General features: G+C 48.5%; 1 long non-coding RNA gene across 1 annotated transcript in view; it reads right to left on the bottom strand.

The window, feature by feature from the left end:
* Window positions 1-1,557: 1,557 nt before the first annotated feature.
* LOC115167583 (uncharacterized) overlaps window positions 1,558-24,613 on the bottom strand; it is an 84,749-nt gene continuing 61,693 nt past the window's right edge. Inside the window, exon 2 of the long non-coding RNA XR_003870512.1 lies at window positions 1,558-1,883. This is a non-coding gene — a long non-coding RNA (uncharacterized LOC115167583). The remainder of the gene's footprint in view (window positions 1,884-24,613) is intronic.

Raw genomic sequence — 24,613 nt, 5'->3', positions numbered from 1 at the left:
GTGTTCCTGTCTCTTCTCCTTCACTGCTGTTAGCTGTGCCATGTGTTCCTCTCTCTCCTCCTTCACTGCTGTTAGCTGTGCCATGTGTTCCTCTCTCTCCTCCTTCACTGCTGTTAGCTGTGCCATGTGTTCCTGTCTCTCCTCCTTCACTGCTGTTAGCTGTGCCATGTGTTCCTCTCTCTCCTCCTTCACTGCTGTTAGCTGTGCCATGTGTTCCTCTCTCTCCTCCTTCACTGCTGTTAGCTGTGTCATGTGTTCCTGTCTCTCCTCCTTCACTGCTGTTAGCTGTGCCATGTGTTCCTCTCTCTCCTCCTTCACTGCTGTTAGCTGTGCCATGTGTTCCTCTCTCTCCTCCTTCACTGCTGTTAGCTGTGTCATGTGTTCCTCTCTCTCCTCCTTCACTGCTGTTAGCTGTGCAATGTGTTGCTGTCTCTCCTCCTTCACTGCTGTTAGCTGTGCAATGTGTTCCTCTCTCTCCTCCTTCACTGCTGTTAGCTGTGCAATGTGTTGCTGTCTCTTCTCCTTCACTGCTGTTAGCTGTGCAATGTGTTCCTCTCTCTCCTCCTTCACTGCTGTTAGCTGTGCCATGTGTTCCTCTCTCTCCTCCTTCACTGCTGTTAGCTGTGTCATGTGTTCCTCTCTCTCCTCCTTCACTGCTGTTAGCTGTGCAATGTGTTGCTGTCTCTCCTCCTTCACTGCTGTTAGCTGTGCAATGTGTTCCTCTCTCTCCTCCTTCACTGCTGTTAGCTGTGCAATGTGTTCCTCTCTCTCCTCCTTCACTGCTGTTAGCTGTGCCATGTGTTCCTGTCTCTCCTCCTTCACTGCTGTTAGCTGTGCCATGTGTTCCTCTCTCTCCTCCTTCACTGCTGTTAGCTGTGCAATGTGTTCCTCTCTCTCCTCCTTCACTGCTGTTAGCTGTGCCATGTGTTCCTCTCTCTCCTCCTTCACTGCTGTTAGCTGTGCAATGTGTTCCTCTCTCTCCTCCTTCACTGCTGTTAGCTGTGTCATGTGTTCCTGTCTCTTCTCCTTCACTGCTGTTAGCTGTGCAATGTGTTCCTCTCTCTCCTCCTTCACTGCTGTTAGCTGTGCCATGTGTTCCTCTCTCTCCTCCTTCACTGCTGTTAGCTGTGTCATGTGTTCCTCTCTCTCCTACTTCACTGCTGTTAGCTGTGCAATGTGTTGCTGTCTCTCCTCCTTCACTGCTGTTAGCTGTGCAATGTGTTCCTCTCTCTCCTCCTTCACTGCTGTTACCTGTGCAATGTGTTCCTCTCTCTTCTCCTTCACTGCTGTTAGCTGTGCCATGTGTTCCTGTCTCTCCTCCTTCACTGCTGTTAGCTGTGCCATGTGTTCCTCTCTCTCCTCCTTCACTGCTGTTAGCTGTGCAATGTGTTCCTCTCTCTCCTCCTTCACTGCTGTTAGCTGTGCCATGTGTTCCTCTCTCTCCTCCTTCACTGCTGTTAGCTGTGCAATGTGTTCCTCTCTCTCCTCCTTCACTGCTGTTAGCTGTGCCATGTGTTCCTCTCTCTCCTCCTTCACTGCTGTTAGCTGTGCCATGTGTTCCTCTCTCTCCTCCTTCACTGCTGTTAGCTGTGCAATGTGTTCCTCTCTCTTCTCCTTAAGTTCTCTCACCTTACTCCGTAGAGCAGCCAGTTCTCTCAGACAGCCGTCCATCTCCACCTTCTGCCCTCCGGGTCTTGTTGGGGGGTGTTGTTGTGCTGGTCTGTTTTGTGGGTTTGTTCTGTCTGGATTGTGTGGACTAGCTCTCTGAGCTCCACCATCTCTCTCTCTCCAGATCTGTGAATGTATCCCTCTCAACAATGTTGGAGCAGTGCAGTTGTGGGACCTGGGTGTGTTCAGTGCTGGGGATGGGTGGCAATCCTCATCTGCAAGACAGGTTGAAGTGGTGTGATCAGACTCACTCAGGATGGGGGAGTCGTCACAGAGAGAGATCTTTTCCTGCTCTGCTCTCTCTTTGATCCAGTAAAAGTTCTCCAGGAACTGCATGAGGATGCCCTGCACCATTACTGTCCCAGACGTGTTTACGTTGACAGAGGTTGTTTACATTTCCTCAATGTCTAGTATTCTGAGTTTCCACCCTGGGCCAAAACCCTCTCTCTCTTGACATAGGAGTAGTGTGCTCTTATAACACTGTGTCATGCCAGGGGATGGTCTGTGTTAATATAGCACTGTGTCATGCCAGGGGATGGTCTGGTTAATATAACACTGTGCCATGCCAGGGAATGGTCTGGTTAATATAGCACTGTGCCATGCCAGGGGATGGTCTGGTTAATATAGCACTGTGCCATGCCAGGGGATGGTCTGGTTAATATAGCACTGTGCCATGCCAGGGGATGGTCTGGTTAATATAGCACTGTGCCATGCCAGGGGATGGTCTGGTTAATATAGCACTGTGCCATGCCAGGGGATGGTCTGGTTAATATAGCACTGTGCCATACCAGGGGATGGTCAGGTTAATATAGCACTGTGTCATGCCAGGGGATGGTCTGGTTAATATAGCACTGTGTCATGCCAGGGGATGGTCTGGTTAATATAGCACTGTGTCATGCCAGGGGATGGTCTGTGTTAATATAGCACTGTGTCATGCCAGGGGATGGTCTGTGTTAATATAGCACTGTGTCATGCCAGGGGATGGTCTGGTTAATATAGCACTGTGTCATGCCAGGGGATGGTCTGTGTTAATATAGCACTGTGTCATGCCAGGGGATGGTCTGGTTAATATAGCACTGTGTCATGCCAGGGGATGGTCTGTGTTAATATAGCACTGTGTCATGCCAGGGGATGGTCTGTGTTAATATAGCACTGTGTCATGCCAGGGGATGGTCTGGTTAATATATCACTGTGTCATGCCAGGGGATGGTCTGTGTTAATATAGCACTGTGTCATGCCAGGGGATGGTCTGTGTTAATATAGCACTGTGTCATGCCAGGGGATGGTCTGGTTAATATAGCACTATGTCATGCCAGGGGATGGTCTGGTTAATATAGCACTGTGCCATGCCAGGGGATGGTCTGTGTTAATATAGCACTGTGTCATGCCAGGGGATGGTCTGGTTAATATAGCACTGTGTCATGCCAGGGGATGGTCTGGTTAATATAGCACTGTGTCATGCCAGGGGATGGTCTGGTTAATATAGCACTGTGTCATGCCAGGGGATGGTCTGGTTAATATAGCACTGTGCCATGCCAGGGGATGGTCTGGTCATTATAGCACTGTGCCCAGCCAGGGGATGGTCTGGTTAATATTGCACTGTGCCCAGCCAGGGGATGGTCTGGTTAATATAGCACTGTGCCAGGGGATGGTCTGGTTAATATAGCACTGTGTCATGCCAGGGGATGGTCTGGTTAATATAGCACTGTGCCATGCCAGGGGATGGTCTGGTTAATATAGTACTGTGCCATGCCAGGGGATGGTCTGGTTAATATAGCACTGTGCCCAGCCAGGGGATGGTCTGGTTAATATAGCACTGTTCCAAGCCAGGGAATGGTCTGGTTAATATAGCACTGTGTCATGCCAGGGGATGGTCTGGTTAAAATAACACTGTGCCCAGCCAGGGGATGGTCTGGTTAATATAGCACTGTGTCATGCCAGGGGATGGTCTGGTTAATATAGCACTGTGTCATGCCAGGGGATGGTCTGGTTAATATAGCACTGTGTCATACCAGGGGGTGGTCTGGTTAATATAGCACTGTGTCATGCCAGGGGATGGTCTGGTTAATATAGCACTGTGTCATGCCAGGGGATGGTCCGGTTAATATAGCACTATGTCATGCCAGGGGATGGTCTGGTTAATATAGCACTGTGCCATGCCAGGGGATGGTCTGGTTAATATAGCACTGTGCCATGCCAGGGAATGGTCTGGTTAATATAGCACTGTGCCATGCCAGGGGATGGTCTGGTTAATATAGCACTGTGCCATGCCAGGGAATGGTCTGGTTAATATAGCACTGTGCCCAGCCAGGGGATGGTCTGGTTAATATAGCACTGTGTCATACCAGGGGATGGTCTGGTTAATATAGCACTGTGCCATGCCAGGGGATGGTCTGGTTAATATAGCACTGTGTCATGCCAGGGGATGGTCTGGTTAATATAGCAATGTGCAATGCCAGGGGATGGTCTGGTTAATATAGCACTGTGCCATGCCAGGGGATGGTCTGGTTAATATAGCACTGTGTCATGCCAGGGGATGGTCTGGTTAATATAGCACTGTGCCATGCCAGGGGATGGTCTGGTTAATATAGCACTGTGTCATGCCAGGGGATGGTCTGGTTAATATAGCACTGTGCAATGCCATGGGATGGTCTGGTTAATATAGCACTGTGTCATGCCAGGGGATGGTCTGGTTAATATAGCACTGTGTCATGCCAGGGGATGGTCTGGTTAATATAGCACTGTGTCATACCAGGGGATAGTTTGGTTAATATAGCACTGTGTCATGCCAGGGGATGGTCTGGTTAATATAGCACTGTGTCATGCCAGGGGATGGTCTGTGTTAATATAGCACTATGCCATGCCAGGGGATGGTCTGGTTAATATAGCACTGTGTCATGCCAGGGGATGGTCTGGTTAATATAGCACTGTGCCCAGCCAGGGGATGGTCTGTGTTAATATAGCACTGTGTCATGCCAGGGGATGGTCTGGTTAATATAACACTATGTCATGCCAGGGGATGGTCTGGTTAATATAGCACTGTGTCATGCCAGGGGATGGTCTGTGTTAATAGAGAACTGTGTCATGCCAGGGGATGGTCTGTGTTAATATAGCACTGTGTCATGCCAGGGGATGGTCTGGTTAATATAGCACTGTGTCATGCCAGGGGATGGTCTGGTTAATATAGCACTGTGTCATGCCAGGGGATGGTCTGTGTTAATAGAGAACTGTGTCATGCCAGGGGATGGTCTGTGTTAATATAGCACTGTGTCATGCCAGGGGATGGTCTGGTTAATATAGCACTGTGTCATGCCAGGGGATGGTCTGGTTAATATAGTACTGTGTCATGACAGGGGATGGTCTGGTTAATATAGCACTGTGTCATGACAGGGGATGGTCTGGTTAATATAGCACTGTGTCATGCCAGGGGATGGTCTGGTTAATATAGCACTGTGTCATGCCAGGGGATGGTCTGGTTAATATAGCACTGTGTCATGCCAGGGGATGGTCCGGTTAATATAGCACTATGTCATGCCAGGGGATGGTCTGGTTAATATAGCACTGTGCCATGCCAGGGGATGGTCTGGTTAATATAGCACTGTGCCATGCCAGGGAATGGTCTGGTTAATATAGCACTGTGCCATGCCAGGGGATGGTCTGGTTAATATAGCACTGTGCCATGCCAGGGAATGGTCTGGTTAATATAGCACTGTGCCCAGCCAGGGGATGGTCTGGTTAATATAGCACTGTGTCATACCAGGGGATGGTCTGGTTAATATAGCACTGTGCCATGCCAGGGGATGGTCTGGTTAATATAGCACTGTGTCATGCCAGGGGATGGTCTGGTTAATATAGCAATGTGCAATGCCAGGGGATGGTCTGGTTAATATAGCACTGTGCCATGCCAGGGGATGGTCTGGTTAATATAGCACTGTGTCATGCCAGGGGATGGTCTGGTTAATATAGCACTGTGCCATGCCAGGGGATGGTCTGGTTAATATAGCACTGTGTCATGCCAGGGGATGGTCTGGTTAATATAGCACTGTGCAATGCCATGGGATGGTCTGGTTAATATAGCACTGTGTCATGCCAGGGGATGGTCTGGTTAATATAGCACTGTGTCATGCCAGGGGATGGTCTGGTTAATATAGCACTGTGTCATACCAGGGGATAGTTTGGTTAATATAGCACTGTGTCATGCCAGGGGATGGTCTGGTTAATATAGCACTGTGTCATGCCAGGGGATGGTCTGGTTAATATAGCACTGTGTCATGCCAGGGGATGGTCCGGTTAATATAGCACTATGTCATGCCAGGGGATGGTCTGGTTAATATAGCACTGTGCCATGCCAGGGGATGGTCTGGTTAATATAGCACTGTGCCATGCCAGGGAATGGTCTGGTTAATATAGCACTGTGCCATGCCAGGGGATGGTCTGGTTAATATAGCACTGTGCCATGCCAGGGAATGGTCTGGTTAATATAGCACTGTGCCCAGCCAGGGGATGGTCTGGTTAATATAGCACTGTGTCATACCAGGGGATGGTCTGGTTAATATAGCACTGTGCCATGCCAGGGGATGGTCTGGTTAATATAGCACTGTGTCATGCCAGGGGATGGTCTGGTTAATATAGCAATGTGCAATGCCAGGGGATGGTCTGGTTAATATAGCACTGTGCCATGCCAGGGGATGGTCTGGTTAATATAGCACTGTGTCATGCCAGGGGATGGTCTGGTTAATATAGCACTGTGCCATGCCAGGGGATGGTCTGGTTAATATAGCACTGTGTCATGCCAGGGGATGGTCTGGTTAATATAGCACTGTGCAATGCCATGGGATGGTCTGGTTAATATAGCACTGTGTCATGCCAGGGGATGGTCTGGTTAATATAGCACTGTGTCATGCCAGGGGATGGTCTGGTTAATATAGCACTGTGTCATACCAGGGGATAGTTTGGTTAATATAGCACTGTGTCATGCCAGGGGATGGTCTGGTTAATATAGCACTGTGTCATGCCAGGGGATGGTCTGTGTTAATATAGCACTATGCCATGCCAGGGGATGGTCTGGTTAATATAGCACTGTGTCATGCCAGGGGATGGTCTGGTTAATATAGCACTGTGCCCAGCCAGGGGATGGTCTGTGTTAATATAGCACTGTGTCATGCCAGGGGATGGTCTGGTTAATATAACACTATGTCATGCCAGGGGATGGTCTGGTTAATATAGCACTGTGTCATGCCAGGGGATGGTCTGTGTTAATAGAGAACTGTGTCATGCCAGGGGATGGTCTGTGTTAATATAGCACTGTGTCATGCCAGGGGATGGTCTGGTTAATATAGCACTGTGTCATGCCAGGGGATGGTCTGGTTAATATAGCACTGTGTCATGCCAGGGGATGGTCTGTGTTAATAGAGAACTGTGTCATGCCAGGGGATGGTCTGTGTTAATATAGCACTGTGTCATGCCAGGGGATGGTCTGGTTAATATAGCACTGTGTCATGCCAGGGGATGGTCTGGTTAATATAGTACTGTGTCATGACAGGGGATGGTCTGGTTAATATAGCACTGTGTCATGACAGGGGATGGTCTGGTTAATATAGCACTGTGTCATGCCAGGGGATGGTCTGGTTAATATAGCACTGTGTCATGCCAGGGGATGGTCTGGTTAATATAGCACTGTGTCATGCCAGGGGATGGTCTGTGTTAATATAGCACTGTGTCATGCCAGGGGATGGTCTGGTTAATATAGCACTGTGCCAGGGGATGGTGTCACGTCCTGACCATATACTTAGGTATTTTTGTATTATATTTGGTCAGGACGTGGCAGAGTTATGTTTGGTTATGGTATAGTGGGGTTGTGAGTGTTGGGTTAGGTTCTAGGTTAGGTTTTCTATGTGTAGGTGTATGTCTATGTTTGGTTAATTGGGGTTGGGACTCTCAGTTGAAGGCAGGTGTTGTCTATCTGCCTTTGATTGAGAGTCCCATATAGTGTGGTGTGTTTGTGTTTGGTATTTGTGGGTAATTGTATTTTGCACTGGGTTTTGTTTCTCCTGTGAAACTGTCACCTTTCTCCTTTGCGTGTTTATTTTGTTTTGTCGTTTCAATCTATAATAAATATGATGTGGAACAGTCAACCTGCTGCGTATTGGTCATCAAGTGATTTCGACATATCTTCCGATGAGGGAGAATACGAGGAACGTGACAGATGGTCTGGTTAATATAGCACTGTGTAATGCCAGGGGATGGTCTGTGTTAATATAGCACTGTGTCATGCCAGGGGATGGTCTGGTTAATATAGCACTGTGTCATGCCAGGGGATGGTCTGTGTTAATATAGCACTGTGTCATGCCAGGGGATGGTCTGTGTTAATATAGCACTGTGTCATGCCAGGGGATGGTCCGGTTAATATAACACTGTGTCATGCCAGGGGATGGTCTGGTTAATATAGCACTGTGTCATGACAGGGGATGGTCTGGTTAATATAGCACTGTGTCATGCCAGGGGATGGTCTGTGTTAATATAGCACTGTGTCATGCCAGGGGATGGTCTGTGTTAATATAGCACTGTGTAATGCCAGGGGATGGTCTGTGTTAATATAGCACTGTGTCATGCCAGGGGATGGTCTGGTTAATATAGCACTGTGTCATGCCAGGGGATGGTCTGTGTTAATATAGCACTGTGTCATGCCAGGGGATGGTCTGGTTAATATAGCACTGTGTCATGCCAGGGGATGGTCAGGTTAATATAACACTGTGTCATACCATGAGATGGTCTGGTTAATATAGCACTGTGTCATGCCAGGGGATGGTCTGGTTAATATAGCACTGTGCCAGGGGATGGTCTGGTTAATATAACACTGTGTCATGCCAGGGGATGGTCTGTGTTAATATAGCACTGTGTCATGCCAGGGGATGGTCTGCTTAATATAGCACTGTGCCATGCCAGGGGATGGTCTGTGTTAATATAGCACTGTGTCATGCCAGGGGATGGTCTGCTTAATATAGCACTGTGCCATGCCAGGGGATGGTCTGGTTAATATAGCACTGTGTCATGCCAGGGGATGGTCTGATTAATATAGCACTGTGTCATGCCAGGGGATGGTCTGATTAATATAGAACTGTGTCATTCCAGGGGATGGTCTGTGTTAATATAGCACTGTGTCATGCCAGGGGATGGTCTGTGTTAATATAGCACTGTGTCAGGCCAGGGGATGGTCTGTGTTAATATAGCACTGTGTCATGCCAGGGGATGGTCTGGTTAATATAGCACTGTGTCATGCCAGGGGATGGTCTGTGTTAATATAGCACTGTGTCATGCCAGGGGATGGTCTGTGTTAATATAGCACTGTGTCATGCCAGGGGATGGTCTGGTTAATATAACACTGTGTCATGCCATGAGATGGTCTGGTTAATATAGCACTGTGTCATGCCAGGGGATGGTCTGGTTAATATAGCACTGTGCCAGGGGATGGTCTGGTTAATATAGCACTGTGTCATACCATGGGATGGTCTGTGTTAATAGAGAACTGTGTCATGCCAGGGGATGGTCTGGTTAATATAGCACTGTGTCAAACCAGGGGATGGTCTGTGTTAATATAGCACTGTGCCATGCCAGGGGATGGTCTGTCTTAATATAGCACTGTGCCATGCCAGGGGATGGTCTGTCTTAATATAGCACTGTGCCATGCCAGGGATGGTCTGGTTAATATAGCACTGTGCCATGCCAGGGGATGGTCTGGTTAATATAGCACTGTGTCATGCCAGGGGATGGTCTGTGTTAATATAGCACTGTGCCATGCCAGGGGATGGTCTGGTTAATATAGCACTGTGCCATGCCAGGGGATGGTCTGGTTAATATAGCACTGTGCCATGCCAGGGGATGGTCTGTGTTAATATAGCACTGTGCCATGCCAGGGGATGGTCTGGTTAATATAGCACTGTGTCATACCAGGGAATGGTCTGTGTTAATATAGCACTGTGTCATGCCAGGGGATGGTCTGGTTAATATAGCACTGTGCCATGCCAGGGGATGGTCTGGTTAATATAGCACTGTGCCATGCCAGGGGATGGTCTGGTAAATATAGCACTGTGTCATGCCAGGGGATGGTCTGGTTAATATAGCACTGTGCCATGCCAGGGGATGGTCTGGTTAATATAGCACTGTGCCATGCCAGGGGATGGTCTGTGTTAATATAGCACTGTGCCATGCCAGGGGATGGTCTGGTTAATATAGCACTGTGTCATACCAGGGGTTGGTCTGTGTTAATATAGCACTGTGCCATGCCAGGGGATGGTCTGGTTAATATAGCACTGTGCCATGCCAGGGGATGGTCTGGTTAATATAGCACTGTGCCATGCCAGGGGATTGTCTGGTTAATATAGCACTGTGTCATGCCAGGGGATGGAATGGTTAATATAGCACTGTGTCATGCCAGGGGATGGTCTGGTTAATATAGCACTGTGCCATGCCAGGGGAGGGTCTGGTTAATATAGCACTGTGTCATGCCAGGGGATGGTCTGGTTAATATAGCACTGTGTCATGCCAGGGGATGGTCTGGTTAATATAGCACTGTGTCATGCCAGGGGATGGTCTGATTAATATAGCACTGTACCAGGGGATGGTCTGTGTTAATATAACACTGTGCCATGCCAGGGGATGGTCTGGTTAATATTGCACTGTGTCATGCCAGGGGATGGTCTGGTTAACATAGCACTGTGCCATGCCAGGGGATGGTCTGGTTAATATAACACAGTGTCATGCCAGGGGAAGGTCTGGTTAATATAGCACTGTACCAGGGGATGGTCTGTGTTAATATAACACTGTGCCATGCCAGGGGATGGTCTGGTTAATATTGCACTGTGTCATGCCAGGGGATGGTCTGGTTAATATAGCACTGTGCCATGCCAGGGGATGGTCTGGTTAATAAAGCACTGTGCCATGCCAGGGGATGGTCTGGTTAATATAGCACTGTGCCATGCCAGGGGATGGTCTGGTTAATATAGCACTGTGTCATGCCAGGGGATGGTCTGGTTAATATAGCACTGTGCCATGCCAGGGGATGGTCTGGTTAATATAGCACTGTGTCATGCCAGGGGATGGTCTGGTTAATATAGCACTGTGTCATGCCAGGGGATGGTCTGGTTAATATAGCACTGTGCCATGCCAGGGGATGGTCTGACTAATATAGCACTGTGTCATGCCAGGGGATGGTCTGTGTTAATATAACACTGTGTCATGCCAGGGGATGGTCTGTGTAAATATAGCACTGTGTCATGCCAGGGGATGGTCTGTGTTAATATAACACTGTGTCATGCCAGGGGATGGTCTGGCTAATATAGCACTGTGTCATGCCAGGGGATGGTCTGGCTAATATAGCACTGTGTCATGCCAGGGGAAGGTCTGGTTAATATAGCACTGTGCCATGCCAGGGGATGGTCTGGTTAATATAGCACTGTGTCATGCCAGGGGATGGTCTGGTTAAAATAGCACTGTGTCATGCCAGGGGCTGGTCTGGTTAATATAGCACTGTGTCATGCCAGGGGATGGTCTGGTTAATATAGCACTGTGCCATGCCAGGGGATGGTCTGGTTAATATAGCACTGTGTCATGCCAGGGGATGGTCTGGTTAATATAGCACTGTGTCATGCCAGGGGATGGTCTGGTTAATATAGCACTGTGCCAAGACAGGGGATGGTCTGGTTAACATAGCACTGTGCCAGGCCAGGGGATGGTCTGGTTAATATAACACTGTGTCATGCCAGGGGATAGTCTGTGTTAATATAGCACTGTGTCATGCCAGGGGATGGTCTGGTTAATATAGCATGTGTCATGCCAGGGGATGGTCTGGTTAATATAGCACTGTGTCATGCCAGGGGATGGTCTGGTTAATATAGTACTGTGTCATGCCAGGGGATGGTCTGGTTAATATAGCACTGTGTCATGCCAGGGGATGGTCTGGTTAATATAGCACTGTGTCATGCCAGGGGATGGTCTGGTTAATATAGCACTGAGTCATACCAGGGGAAGGTCTGGTTAATATAGCACTGTACCAGGGGATGGTCTGTGTTAATATAACACTGTGCCATGCCAGGGGATGGTCTGGTTAATATTGCACTGTGCCATGCCAGGGGATGGTCTGGTTAATAAAGCACTGTGCCATGCCAGGGGACGGTCTGGTTAATATAGCACTGTGCCATGCCAGGGGATGGTCTGGTTAATATAGCACTGTGTCATGCCAGGGGATGGTCTGGTTAATATAGCACTGTGCCATGCCAGGGGATGGTCTGGTTAATATAGCACTGTGTCATGCCAGGGGATGGTCTGGTTAATATAGCACTATGTCATGCCAGGGGATGGTCTGGTTAATATAGCACTGTGCCATGACAGGGGATGGTTTGGCTAATATAGCACTGTGTCATGCCAGGGGATGGTCTGTGTTAATATAACACTGTGTCATGCCAGGGGATGGTCTGTGTTAATATAGCACTGTGTCATGCCAGGGGATGGTCTGTGTTAATATAGCACAGTGTCATGCCAGGGGATGGTCTGTGTTAATATAACACTGTGTCATGCCAGGGGATGGTCTGGCTAATATAGCACTGTGTCATGCCAGGGGATGGTCTGGCTAATATAGCACTGTGTCATGCCAGGGGATGGTCTGGCTAATATAGCACTGTGTCATGCCAGGGGATGGTCTGGTTAATATAGCAATGTGCCATGCCAGGGGAAGGTCTGTATTAATATAGCACTGTGTCATGCCAGGGGATGGTCTGGTTAATATAGCACTGTGCCATGCCAGGGGATGGTCTGGTTAATATAGCACTGTGCCATGCCAGGGGATGGTCTGGTTAATATAGTACTGTGTCATGCCAGGGGATGGTCTGGTTAATATAGCACTGTGTCATGCCAGGGGATGGTCTGGTTAATATAGCACTGTGTCATGCCAGGGGATGGTCTGGTTAATATAGCACTGTGTCATGCCAGGGGATGGTCTGGTTAATATAGCACTGTGTCATGCCAGGGGATGGTCTGGTTAATATAGCACTGTACCAGGGGATGGTCTGTGTTAATATAACACTGTGCCATGCCAGGGGATGGTCTGGTTAATATTGCACTGTGTCATGCCAGGGGATGGTCTGGTTAACATAGCACTGTGCCATGCCAGGGGATGGTCTGGTTAATATAACACAGTGTCATGCCAGGGGAAGGTCTGGTTAATATAGCACTGTACCAGGGGATGGTCTGTGTTAATATAACACTGTGCCATGCCAGGGGATGGTCTGGTTAATATTGCACTGTGTCATGCCAGGGGATGGTCTGGTTAATATAGCACTGTGCCATGCCAGGGGATGGTCTGGTTAATATAGCACTGTGTCATGCCAGGGGATGGTCTGGTTAATATAGCACTGTGTCATGCCAGGGGATGGTCTGGTTAATATAGCACTGTGTCATGCCAGGGGATGGTCTGGTTAATATAGCACTGTGTCATGCCAGGGGATGGTCTGGTTAATATAGCACTGAGTCATACCAGGGGAAGGTCTGGTTAATATAGCACTGTACCAGGGGATGGTCTGTGTTAATATAACACTGTGCCATGCCAGGGGATGGTCTGGTTAATATTGCACTGTGTCATGCCAGGGGATGGTCTGGTTAATATAGCACTGTGCCATGCCAGGGGATGGTCTGGTTAATAAAGCACTGTGCCATGCCAGGGGATGGTCTGGTTAATATAGCACTGTGCCATGCCAGGGGATGGTCTGGTTAATATAGCACTGTGTCATGCCAGGGGATGGTCTGGTTAATATAGCACTGTGTCATGCCAGGGGATGGTCTGGTTAATATAGCACTGTGCCATGACAGGGGATGGTTTGGCTAATATAGCATTGTGTCATGCCAGGGGATGGTCTGTGTTAATATAACACTGTGTCATGCCAGGGGATGGTCTGTGTTAATATAGCACTGTGTCATGCCAGGGGATGGTCTGTGTTAATATAGCACTGTGTCATGCCAGGGGATGGTCTGTGTTAATATAACACTGTGTCATGCCAGGGGATGGTCTGGCTAATATAGCACTGTGTCATGCCAGGGGATGGTCTGGTTAATATAGCACTGTGTCATGCCAGGGGAAGGTCTGTATTAATATAGCACTGTGTCATGCCAGGGGATGGTCTGGTTAATATAGCACTGTGCCATGCCAGGGGATGGTCTGGTTAATATAGCACTGTGTCATGCCAGGGGATGGTCTGGTTAATATAGTACTGTGTCATGCCAGGGGATGGTCTGGTTAATATAGCACTGTGTCATGCCAGGGGATGGTCTGGTTAATATAGCACTGTGTCATGCCAGGGGATGGTCTGGTTAATATAGCACTGAGTCATACCAGGGGATGGTCTGGTTAATATAACACTGTGTCATGTAAGGGGAAGGTCTGGTTAATATAGCACTGTACCAGGGGATGGTCTGTGTTAATATAACACTGTGCCATGCCAGGGGATGGTCTGGTTAATATTGCACTGTGTCATGCCAGGGGATGGTCTGGTTAATATAGCACTGTGCCATGCCAGGGGATGGTCTGGTTAATATAGCACTGTGTCATGCCAGGGGATGGTCTGGTTAATATAGCACTGTGCCATGCCAGGGGATGGTCTGGTTAATATAGCACTGTGTCATGCCAGGGGATGGTCTGGTTAATATAGCACTGTGTCATGCCAGGGGATGGTCTGGTTAATATAGCACTGTGCCATGCCAGGGGATGGTTTGGCTAATATAGCACTGTGTCATGCCAGGGGATGGTCTGTGTTAATATAACACTGTGTCATGCCAGGGGATGGTCTGTGTTAATATAGCACTGTGTCATGCCAGGGGATGGTCTGTGTTAATATAGCACTGTGTCATGCCAGGGGATGGTCTGTGTTAATATAGCACTGTGTCATGCCAGGGGATGGTCTGTGTTAATATAGCACTGTGTCATGCCAGGGGATGGTCTGGCTAATATAGCACTGTGTCATGCCAGGGGATGGTCTGGCTAATATAGCACTGTGTCATGCCAGGGGATGGTCTGGTTAATATAGCACTGTGCTATGCCAGGGGATGGTCTGGTTAATATAGCACTGTGCCATGCCAGGGGATGGTCTGGTTAATATAGCAATGTGCCATGCCAGGGGATGGTCTGGTTAATATAGCATTGTGTCATGCCAGGGGATGGTCTGGTTAATATAGCACTGTGTCATGCCAGGGGATGGTCTGGTTAATATAGCACTGTGTCATGCCAGGGGATGGTCTGGTTAATATAGCACTGTGCCATGCCAGGGGATGGTCTGGTTAATATAGCACTGTGTCATGCCAGGGGATGGTCTGGTTAATATAGTACTGTGTCATGCCAGGGGATGGTCTGGTTAATATAGCACTGTGTCATGCCAGGGGATGGTCTGGTTAATATAGCACTGTGTCATGCCAGGGGATGGTCTGGTTAATATAGCACTGAGTCATACCAGGGGATGGTCTGGTTAATATAACACTGTGTCATGCCAGGGGAAGGTCTGGTTAATATAGCACTGTACCAGGGGATGGTCTGTGTTAATATAACACTGTGCCATGCCAGGGGATGGTCTGGTTAATATTGCACTGTGTCATGCCAGGGGATGGTCTGGTTAATATAGCACTGTGTCATGCCAGGGGATGGTCTGGTTAATATAGCACTGTGCCATGCCAGGGGATGGTCTAGTTAATATAGCACTGTGTCATGCCAGGGGATGGTCTGGTTAATATAGCACTGTGCCATGCCAGGGGATGGTCTGGTTAATATAGCACTGTGTCATGCCAGGGGATGGTCTGGTTAATATAGCACTGTGTCATGCCAGGGGATGGTCTGGTTAATATAGCACTGTGCCATGCCAGGGGATGGTTTGGCTAATATAGCACTGTGTCATGCCAGGGGATGGTCTGTGTTAATATAACACTGTGTCATGCCAGGGGATGGTCTGTGTTAATATAGCACTGTGTCATGCCAGGGGATGGTCTGTGTTAATATAGCACTGTGTCATGCCAGGGGATGGTCTGGTTAATATAGCACTGTGTCATGCCAGGGGATGGTCTGGTTAATATAGCACTGTGCCATGCCAGGGGATGGTCTGGTTAATATAGCACTGTGCCATGCCAGGGGATGGTCTGTGTTAATATAGCACTGTGCCATGCCAGGGGATGGTCTGGTTAATATAGCACTGTGTCATACCAGGGGTTGGTCTGTGTTAATATAGCACTGTGCCATGCCAGGGGATGGTCTGGTTAATATAGCACTGTGCCATGCCAGGGGATGGTCTGGTTAATATAGCACTGTGCCATGCCAGGGGATTGTCTGGTTAATATAGCACTGTGTCATGCCAGGGGATGGAATGGTTAATATAGCACTGTGTCATGCCAGGGGATGGTCTGGTTAATATAGCACTGTGCCATGCCAGGGGAGGGTCTGGTTAATATAGCACTGTGTCATGCCAGGGGATGGTCTGGTTAATATAGCACTGTGCCAAGACAGGGGATGGTCTGGTTAACATAGCACTGTGCCAGGCCAGGGGATGGTCTGGTTAATATAACACTGTGTCATGCCAGGGGATAGTCTGTGTTAATATAGCACTGTGTCATGCCAGGGGATGGTCTGGTTAATATAGCATGTGTCATGCCAGGGGATGGTCTGGTTAATATAGCACTGTGTCATGCCAGGGGATGGTCTGGTTAATATAGTACTGTGTCATGCCAGGGGATGGTCTGGTTAATATAGCACTGTGTCATGCCAGGGGATGGTCTGGTTAATATAGCACTGTGTCATGCCAGGGGATGGTCTGGTTAATATAGTACTGTGTCATGCCAGGGGATGGTCTGGTTAATATAGCACTGTGTCATGCCAGGGGATGGTCTGGTTAATATAGCACTGAGTCATACCAGGGGAAGGTCTGGTTAATATAGCACTGTACCAGGGGATGGTCTGTGTTAATATAACACTGTGCCATGCCAGGGGATGGTCTGGTTAATATTGCACTGTGTCATGCCAGGGGATGGTCTGGTTAATATAGCACTGTGCCAAGCCAGGGGATGGTCTGGTTAATATAGCACTGTGCCATGCCAGGGGATGGTCTGGTTAATAAAGCACTGTGCCATGCCAGGGGATGGTCTGGTTAATATAGCACTGTGCCATGCCAGGGGATGGTCTGGTTAATATAGCACTGTGTCATGCCAGGGGATGGTCTGGTTAATATAGCACTGTGCCATGCCAGGGGATGGTCTGGTTAATATAGCACTGTGTCATGCCAGGGGATGGTCTGGTTAATATAGCACTATGTCATGCCAGGGGATGGTCTGGTTAATATAGCACTGTGCCATGACAGGGGATGGTTTGGCTAATATAGCACTGTGTCATGCCAGGGGATGGTCTGTGTTAATATAACACTGTGTCATGCCAGGGGATGGTCTGTGTTAATATAGCACTGTGTCATGCCAGGGGATGGTCTGTGTTAATATAGCACTGTGTCATGCCAGGGGATGGTCTGGGTTAATATAACACTGTGTCATGCCAGGGGATGGTCTGGCTAATATAGCACTGTGTCATGCCAGGGGATGGTCTGGCTAATATAGCACTGTGTCATGCCAGGGGATGGTCTGGTTAATATAGCACTGTGCTATGCCAGGGGATGGTCTGGTTAATAGAGCACTGTGCCATGCCAGGGGATGGTCTGGTTAATATAGCAATGTGCCATGCCAGGGGATGGTCTGGTTAATATAGCATTGTGTCATGCCAGGGGATGGTCTGGTTAATATAGCACTGTGTCATGCCAGGGGATGGTCTGGTTAATATAGCACTGTGTCATGCCAGGGGAAGGTCTGTATTAATATAGCACTGTGTCATGCCAGGGGATGGTCTGGTTAATATAGCACTGTGCCATGCCAGGGGATGGTCTGGTTAATATAGCACTGTGTCATGCCAGGGGATGGTCTGGTTAATATAGTACTGTGTCATGCCAGGGGATGGTCTGGTTAATATACCACTGTGTCATGCCAGGGGATGGTCTGGTTAATATAGCACTGTGTCATGCCAGGGGATGGTCTGGTTAATATAGCACTGTGCCATGCCAGGGGATGGTCTGGTTAATATAGCACTGTGTCATGCCAGGGGATGGTCTGGTTAATATAGCACTGTGCCATGCCAGGGGATGGTCTGGTTAATATAGCACTGTGTCATGCCAGGGGATGGTCTGGTTAATATAGTACTGTGTCATGCCAGGGGATGGTCTGGTTAATATAGCACTGTGTCATGCCAGGGGATGGTCTGGTTAATATAGCACTGTGTCATGCCAGGGGATGGTCTGGTTAATATAGTACTGTGTCATGCCAGGGGATGGTCTGGTTAATATAGCACTGTGTCATGCCAGGGGATGGTCTGGTTAATATAGCACTGTGCCATGCCAGGGGATGGTCTGGTTAATATAGCACTGTGTCATGCCAGGGGATGGTCTGGTTAATATAGTACTGTGTCATGCCAGGGGATGGTCTGGTTAATATAGCACTGTGTCATGCCAGGGGATGGTCTGGTTAATATAGCACTGTGTCATGCCAGGGGATGGTCTGGTTAATATAGCACTGTGTCATGCCAGGGGATGGTCTGGTTAATATAGCACTGTACCAGGGGATGGTCTGTGTTAATATAACACTGTGCCATGCCAGGGGATGGTCTGGTTAATATAGCACTGTGTCATGCCAGGGGATGGTCTGGTTAATATAGCACTGTGTCATGCCAGGGGATGGTCTGGTTAATATAGCACTGTGTCATGCCAGGGGATGGTCTGGTTAATATAGCACTGTGTCATGCCAGGGGATGGTCTGGTTAATATAGCACTGAGTCATACCAGGGGATGGTCTGGTTAATATAGCACTGTACCAGGGGATGGTCTGGTTAATATAGCACTGTGTCATGCCAGGGGATGGTCTGTGTTAATATAACACTGTGCCATGCCAGGGGATGGTCTGGTTAATATTGCACTGTGCCATGACAGGGGATGGTTTGGCTAATATAGCACTGTGTCATGCCAGGGGATGGTCTGTGTTAATATAACACTGTGTCATGCCAGGGGATGGTCTGTGTTAATATAGCACTGTGTCATGCCAGGGGATGGTCTGTGTTAATATAGCACTGTGTCATGCCAGGGGATGGTCTGTGTTAATATAACACTGTGTCATGCCAGGGGATGGTCTGGCTAATATAGCACTGTGTCATGCCAGGGGATGGTCTGGCTAATATAGCACTGTGTCATGCCAGGGGATGGTCTGGTTAATATAGCACTGTGCTATGCCAGGGGATGGTCTGGTTAATAGAGCACTGTGCCATGCCAGGGGATGGTCTGGTTAATATAGCAATGTGCCATGCCAGGGGATGGTCTGGTTAATATAGCATTGTGTCATGCCAGGGGATGGTCTGGTTAATATAGCACTGTGTCATGCCAGGGGATGGTCTGGTTAATATAGCACTGTGTCATGCCAGGGGAAGGTCTGTATTAATATAGCACTGTGTCATGCCAGGGGATGGTCTGGTTAATATAGCACTGTGCCATGCCAGGGGATGGTCTGGTTAATATAGCACTGTGTCATGCCAGGGGATGGTCTGGTTAATATAGTACTGTGTCATGCCAGGGGATGGTCTGGTTAATATAGCACTGTGTCATGCCAGGGGATGGTCTGGTTAATATAGCACTGTGTCATGCCAGGGGATGGTCTGGTTAATATAGCACTGTGTCATGCCAGGGGATGGTCTGGTTAATATAGCACTGTGTCATGCCAGGGGATGGTCTGGTTAATATAGCACTGTACCAGGGGATGGTCTGTGTTAATATAACACTGTGCCATGCCAGGGGATGGTCTGGTTAATATTGCACTGTGTCATGCCAGGGGATGGTCTGGTTAACATAGCACTGTGCCATGCCAGGGGATGGTCTGGTTAATATAACACAGTGTCATGCCAGGGGAAGGTCTGGTTAATATAGCACTGTACCAGGGGATGGTCTGTGTTAATATAACACTGTGCCATGCCAGGGGATGGTCTGGTTAATATTGCACTGTGTCATGCCAGGGGATGATCTGGTTAATATAGCACTGTGCCATGCCAGGGGATGGTCTGGTTAATATAGCACTGTGTCATGCCAGGGGATGGTCTGGTTAATATAGCACTGTGTCATGCCAGGGGATGGTCTGGTTAATATAGCACTGTGTCATGCCAGGGGATGGTCTGGTTAATATAGCACTGTGTCATGCCAGGGGATGGTCTGGTTAATATAGCACTGAGTCATACCAGGGGAAGGTCTGGTTAATATAGCACTGTACCAGGGGATGGTCTGTGTTAATATAACACTGTGCCATGCCAGGGGATGGTCTGGTTAATATTGCACTGTGTCATGCCAGGGGATGGTCTGGTTAATATAGCACTGTGCCATGCCAGGGGATGGTCTGGTTAATATAGCACTGTGTCATGCCAGGGGATGGTCTGGTTAATATAGCACTGTGCCATGCCAGGGGATGGTCTGGTTAATATAGCACTGTGTCATGCCAGGGGATGGTCTGGTTAATATAGCACTGTGCCATGACAGGGGATGGTTTGGCTAATATAGCACTGTGTCATGCCAGGGGATGGTCTGTGTTAATATAACACTGTGTCATGCCAGGGGATGGTCTGTGTTAATATAGCACTGTGTCATGCCAGGGGATGGTCTGTGTTAATATAGCACTGTGTCATGCCAGGGGATGGTCTGTGTTAATATAACACTGTGTCATTCCAGGGGATGGTCTGGCTAATATAGCACTGTGTCATGCAAGGGGATGGTCTGGCTAATATAGCACTGTGTCATGCCAGGGGATGGTCTGGTTAATATAGCACTGTGTCATGCCAGGGGATGGTCTGGTTAATAGAGCACTGTGCCATGCCAGGGGATGGTCTGGTTAATATAGCATTGTGTCATGCCAGGGGATGGTCTGGTTAATATAGCATTGTGTCATGCCAGGGGATGGTCTGGTTAATATAGCACTGTGCCATGCCAGGGGATGGTCTGGTTAATATAGCACTGTGTCATGCCAGGGGATGGTCTGGTTAATATAGTACTGTGTCATGCCAGGGGATGGTCTGGTTAATATAGCACTGTGTCATGCCAGGGGATGGTCTGGTTAATATAGCACTGTGTCATGCCAGGGGATGGTCTGGTTAATATAGCACTGAGTCATACCAGGGGATGGTCTGGTTAATATAACACTGTGTCATGTAAGGGGAAGGTCTGGTTAATATAGCACTGTACCAGGGGATGGTCTGGTTAATATAGCACTGTGTCATGCCAGGGGATGGTCTGTGTTAATATAACACTGTGCCATGCCAGGGGATGGTCTGGTTAATATTGCACTGTGTCATGCCAGGGGATGGTCTGGTTAACATAGCACTGTGCCATGCCAGGGGATGGTCTGGTTAATATAACACAGTGTCATGCCAGGGGAAGGTCTGGTTAATATAGCACTGTACCAGGGGATGGTCTGTGTTAATATAACACTGTGCCATGCCAGGGGATGGTCTGGTTAATATTGCACTGTGCCATGCCAGGGGATGGTCTGGTTAATATAGCACTGTGTCATGCCAGGGGATGGTCTGGTTAATATAGCACTGTGCCATGACAGGGGATGGTCTATGTTAATATAACACTGTGTCATGCCAGGGGATGGTCTGTGTTAATATAGCACTGTGTCATGCCAGGGGATGGTCTGTGTTAATATAGCACTGTGTCATGCCAGGGGATGGTCTGGTTAATATTGCACTGTGTCATGCCAGGGGATGGTCTGGTTAATATAGCACTGTGTCATGCCAGGGGATGGTCTGGTTAATATAGCACTGTGTCATGCCAGGGGATGGTCTGGTTAATATAGCACTGTGTCATGCCAGGGGATGGTCTGGTTAATATAGCACTGTGTCATACCAGGGGAAGGTCTGGTTAATATAGCACTGTACCAGGGGATGGTCTGTGTTAATATAACACTGTGCCATGCCAGGGGATGGTCTGGTTAATATTGCACTGTGTCATGCCAGGGGATGGTCTGGTTAATATAGCACTGTGCCATGCCAGGGGATGGTCTGGTTAATAAAGCACTGTGCCATGCCAGGGGATGGTCTGGTTAATATAGCACTGTGTCATGCCAGGGGATGGTCTGGTTAATATAGCACTGTGCCATGACAGGGGATGGTCTGTGTTAATATAACACTGTGTCATGCCAGGGGATGGTCTGTGTTAATATAGCACTGTGTCATGCCAGGGGATGGTCTGTGTTGATATAGCACTGTGTCATGCCAGGGGATGGTCTGTGTTAATATAACACTGTGTCATGCCAGGGGATGGTCTGGCTAATATAGCACTGTGTCATGCAAGGGGATGGTCTGGCTAATATAGCACTGTGTCATGCCAGGGGATGGGCTGGTTAATATAGCACTGTGCTATGCCAGGGGATGGTCTGGTTAATAGAGCACTGTGCCATGCCAGGGGATGGTCTTGTTAATATAGCAATGTGCCATGCCAGGGGATGGTCTGGTTAATATAGCATTGTGTCATGCCAGGGGATGGTCTGGTTAATATAGCACTGTGTCATGCCAGGGGATGGTCTGGTTAATATAGCACTGTGTCATGCCAGGGGAAGGTCTGTATTAATATAGCACTGTGTCATGCCAGGGGATGGTCTGGTTAATATAGCACTGTGCCATGCCAGGGGATGGTCTGGTTAATATAGCACTGTGTCATGCCAGGGGATGGTCTGGTTAATATAGTACTGTGTCATGCCAGGGGATGGTCTGGTTAATATAGCACTGTGTCATGCCAGGGGATGGTCTGGTTAATATAGCACTGTGTCATGCCAGGGGATGGTCTGGTTAATATAGCACTGAGTCATACCAGGGGATGGTCTGGTTAATATAACACTGTGTCATGTAAGGGGAAGGTCTGGTTAATATAGCACTGTACCAGGGGATGGTCTGGTTAATATAGCACTGTGCCATGCCAGGGGATGGTCTGGTTAATATAGCAATGTGCCATGCCAGGGGATGGTCTGGTTAATATAGCACTGTGTCATGCCAGGGGATGGTCTGGTTAATATAGCACTGTGTCATGCCAGGGGATGGTCTGGTTAATATAGCACTGTGTCATGCCAGGGGATGGTCTGGTTAATATAGCACTGTGCCATGCCAGGGGATGGTCTGGTTAATATAGCACTGTGTCATGCCAGGGGATGGTCTGGTTAATATAGCACTGTGTCATGCCAGGGGATGGTCTGGTTAATATAGCACTGTGTCATGCCAGGGGATGGTCTGGTTAATATAGCACTGAGTCATACCAGGGGATGGTCTGGTTAATATAACACTGTGTCATGTAAGGGGAAGGTCTGGTTAATATAGCACTGTACCAGGGGATGGTCTGGTTAATATAGCACTGTGCCATGCCAGGGGATGGTCTGGTTAATATAGCAATGTGCCATGCCAGGGGATGGTCTGGTTAATATAGCATTGTGTCATGCCAGGGGATGGTCTGGTTAATATAGCACTGTGTCATGCCAGGGGATGGTCTGGTTAATATAGCACTGTGTCATGCCAGGGGATGGTCTGGTTAATATAGCACTGTGTCATGCCAGGGGATGGTCTGGTTAATATAGCACTGTGTCATGCCAGGGGATGGTCTGGTTAATATAGTACTGTGTCATGCCAGGGGATGGTCTGGTTAATATAGCACTGTGTCATGCCAGGGGATGGTCTGGTTAATATAGCACTGTGTCATGCCAGGGGATGGTCTGGTTAATATAGCACTGAGTCATACCAGGGGATGGTCTGGTTAATATAACACTGTGTCATGCCAGGGGAAGGTCTGGTTAATATAGCACTGTACCAGGGGATGGTCTGTGTTAATATAACACTGTGCCATGCCAGGGGATGGTCTGGTTAATATTGCACTGTGTCATGCCAGGGGATGGTCTGGTTAATATAGCACTGTGTCATGCCAGGGGATGGTCTGGTTAATATAGCACTGTGCCATGCCAGGGGATGGTCTAGTTAATATAGCACTGTGTCATGCCAGGGGATGGTCTGGTTAATATAGCACTGTGCCATGCCAGGGGATGGTCTGGTTAATATAGCACTGTGTCATGCCAGGGGATGGTCTGGTTAATATAGCACTGTGTCATGCCAGGGGATGGTCTGGTTAATATAGCACTGTGCCATGCCAGGGGATGGTTTGGCTAATATAGCACTGTGTCATGCCAGGGGATGGTCTGTGTTAATATAACACTGTGTCATGCCAGGGGATGGTCTGTGTTAATATAGCACTGTGTCATGCCAGGGGATGGTCTGTGTTAATATAGCACTGTGTCATGCCAGGGGATGGTCTGTGTTAATATAGCACTGTGTCATGCCAGGGGATGGTCTGGCTAATATAGCACTGTGTCATGCCAGGGGATGGTCTGGCTAATATAGCACTGTGTCATGCTAGGGGATGGTCTGGTTAATATAGCACTGTGCTATGCCAGGGGATGGTCTGGTTAATATAGCACTGTGCCATGCCAGGGGATGGTCTGGTTAATATAGCAATGTGCCATGCCAGGGGATGGTCTGGTTAATATAGCATTGTGTCATGCCAGGGGATGGTCTGGTTAATATAGCACTGTGTCATGCCAGGGGATGGTCTGGTTAATATAGCACTGTGTCATGCCAGGGGATGGTCTGGTTAATATAGCACTGTGTCATGCCAGGGGATGGTCTGGTTAATATAGCACTGTGTCATGCCAGGGGATGGTCTGGTTAATATAGCACTGTGCAATGCCAGGGGATGGTCTGTGTTAATATAGCACTGTGTCATGCCAGGGGATGGTCTGTGTTAATATAGCACTGTGTCATGCCAGG

The sequence above is a fragment of the Salmo trutta genome, chromosome 3, assembly GCF_901001165.1.
Source record: "Salmo trutta chromosome 3, fSalTru1.1, whole genome shotgun sequence".
Taxonomy (NCBI): domain Eukaryota; kingdom Metazoa; phylum Chordata; class Actinopteri; order Salmoniformes; family Salmonidae; genus Salmo; species Salmo trutta.
The sequence above is the reverse complement of the archived record's forward strand: the minus strand, read 5'-3'. Positions and strand labels throughout refer to the sequence as shown.